Here is a 3,378-nt window from a genome sequence, read left to right on the forward strand (position 1 = left end):
CCCCATTCTTCTCCAAAGCACACCAATCGCCAGAGAGCTCGCATCCACCCACACATGCAGTTCGTCTCCCTGCATGCACCAGTCTCCTTTAGCAGGGTCATCCTGCTTTACCCTTGCAATGGTCTCCTTCACCATGCAAACCAACAGATCGTCTGCTGTTTCATCATCCCAGCCTTTGGTGACTGCACTTGCCCTCCTCTTTATGATGCCTGCTGCCGCATGAGTCCATCCACACACTGGTAGGTGTCCCACAAGTTTTCCACACAAGAAGAATACAGCTCACCTCGTGAAGATATCGGACACTTCAGGAACTGCAGTTCCGAGTCCCCACTTTGAGGTCCCTTGCTTCTGTCGAACGTTCAGGCTCAAGACACGGGTGCTATCCTCCAAAGTTCTGGGTCGTTGCAAATCAAACCAAACTCGGCCAGTTTGACCCTTACACAACGTCTTCATTCACATATATGTCATCAAGGTACACCAATGTCCCCTCTTTTATTGTTTCTTCCTGTGACAACACAGCGTTGACGATGGTCTTCATTATTTGGGGTGCCACGTTCAGCCTGAAGTCTAGTCTAGTCTGGTAAGGCAGTACATCCTGCCGGCAAACACCACTGTCTGAAATGGCCACATCATTTCACTGATCTGGACCTGCAAGTACGCTTTTCTTAGATCCAGCAGGGGCATATTAGAACATAGCTTGCTGGCACAAACGTCAGCATCTGCCGTGAACGCGTCAACATGCGCATTTAGTTCATCGTAGTCCATCACTGGCCTTTGCTTTGTTGTGCTAACCGCCATCAGCAGGATCAGGCCTTTGGGAGGTCCAAGTTTTTCATAGAGGTAGGAAATTAACCAGCCATCCTTGATCCATTTGTGGAGTTCCTCTTTGTATGCAGGGCTCATTTGGTCGGGCACATGGTACTCAGCTACGTCATTCCACAGTTTGGCTGGTTCCTGGTTTTCCGACTACTTCCAATGAAGCAGCCCAAGCCTTCTGATGCTGGTCAAATTCGGCAATAAAGTCTGGCTGGTCAATCTTCAGCACAGCACACACTGGAGCCTTCTCCTGAAACTGTACTGCCTCTGTCTGCATTATGTGAACACCACCTAGGGCTCTGATGGCATCACAACATAGAAGCAGATAAAAGCTCAGTGATTTTTCGAGTGCTACCAGCGCCTCGATGTTAGCCAAATTTCCAGTTCTTGTGCAAATATTCACAGCGCCTACCCCTCAACATGTCCGCGTCTCTCCAGTTATGGTGGTCACCCTGACATTCTTCTTCTTCCAAGTGCAGCAGAGCTCAATGCACACTATGGTGCGAGACCACCCGGAATTGAGGAGTGCTGAGCACAATGTCTCATAGATATAGACCTGAGCGGTCGGAAGTGCCTCATCTAATTTCTGCTTGAGGAAGAGGTTAAGGCTGCCACCTTGTCTTCAATCCCGTTTCCCACACAATTCCAGGCCATATGACCAGTCTCATAACACCGGTAGCAGCGAATAGCTGTCAGTCACTGCAGGCATATATATATATATATATATATATATATATATCTGCATATATCTATATATCTCTTTCTCTCTGTATATATATATATATATATATATATCTACATATATACATATATATATATCTACATATATTCTATAAATATAAAAGCGAAAATGTGTATGTTTGTATGTGTGTTTGTGTGTCCGCTAAAAACTTTTGACAGACACGATGAAACTTCACCAACTCGCACGAAAAATATCGAAAAATTGACCCAAAACGTTCTTTTTTCCACCCTGAAATCGACAATTTTCGACAGAGGGGGGGGAGGGTCAACAAAAACGGTCCCCTCGTGACGATGACCGGTTCTACGCATGCGTCAGATGACGTCATGTCCTGCTTAATTTAAATAGTTGAAGAACTGAACAAATTTCATGTACGTCGCATTAGGTCAGTTGATTAGCACATTGGTTCATTATCTAAATGTTTTGGGTTCGAATCGTGGTGTGAGATGTCTTTTTTTTTTTCGATTTTTTAAATTTAAATATTGAACCAGTGTTATTTAAGTCATTTTTCACGTAACGTTCGTTTTTCTGTTTTTTTTTAACTTCGCTTATCCACCCCGACCACACACCCATAAACACCCGGGTACCCACCGATTTTTAAAATTTTAATATCGAAACAGGCTTATTTAAGCCATTTTTCACGTGTTCGTTTTCCTGTTTTCTTTTTTCGATTTTTACATTTAACATCGTTCGTTTGCCTTACGCTAGTTTTTTTTGTTTTTTTTATGTTTTGATTACCCCCCCCTGCTTAAGTTTAAACGTTCATTTTTATGTTTTCTTTTTTTACTTCGCTTATAACAAACAAACCTGGTCATTGACCTCATTTGCTGAATAGCTATTGCTTACGTCGTCGTCGTCGTAATGTTCGACGACTTCCGTGCAGGCACCTGTCAATTTGGTTCTTACTTAAATAAATTCAAACATCTTTCAGTAATTCATTCTGGCTGGCAGAACGGTTCATGTTTTTTCACATTTTATTTCCAAACTTCGCTTCAGGGCTTTGGGTTCGATCCTACCAACTTTTACCCCCCCCCATTTCTTTTTTATTTAACAGCACACACACCTTCAAACACCTGGGCAACGCCAGGTACCTCCGCTAGTATATATATCTACACATATATATATATATATATATCTACATATATATATATATATATATATATATATTCTTTTTGGTTCTTGGAATATTACAAGAATTATTATTACTAGGATTATTAGTGGGATTAATATTAGTTTTGATATAATAACAGTCATGATGTATGGTACCCAAGTGTGTACATGGATGTCTGGGTTTGAGATTCTGCGTACGGATATTACTACGTATGTACGTATAGATGTAAACATATTATAACTGTATGTGACCATTATATGTCTATGTATGTGTGTATGTGTGTGTGTATATATGCGCGGGTGTAGCAAAGTGTAGACGTTTATACGTATATTAATATATATGTGTACATGTGGAGTTTTGATAACTTTCGAGGTTTTATGTTTATTTTTAATTTGTTTGTTTATTTGTTTTTGTTTTCTTTTTATTTTGTTTTTTTTTGTTTTATTTATTTGTTTTATTTACCTTATTTTAATTTTAATTTTATTCTTGCGTAGTTATAGTTATTGCCTAGTTTCAGTGCGTGTGTGGAAGTAAAATAAAACGAACAGCATATATTCGCTTCTGAATATCGGTATTAACGTGTGTGTGTGTGTGCCTGTGTGTGTATGTGTCTCTGTGTGTGTGCATGTATGTGTGTGGATGGGTGTAGATTGAAAGACACCGGTCAGTACTCAGTGACCATAGGAAATGTTTTTAATTTACGGACTGCAAG

Source organism: Euprymna scolopes, chromosome 40, assembly GCF_053919585.1.
Source record: "Euprymna scolopes isolate OS-2025 chromosome 40, ASM5391958v1, whole genome shotgun sequence".
NCBI lineage: Eukaryota > Metazoa > Mollusca > Cephalopoda > Sepiida > Sepiolidae > Euprymna > Euprymna scolopes.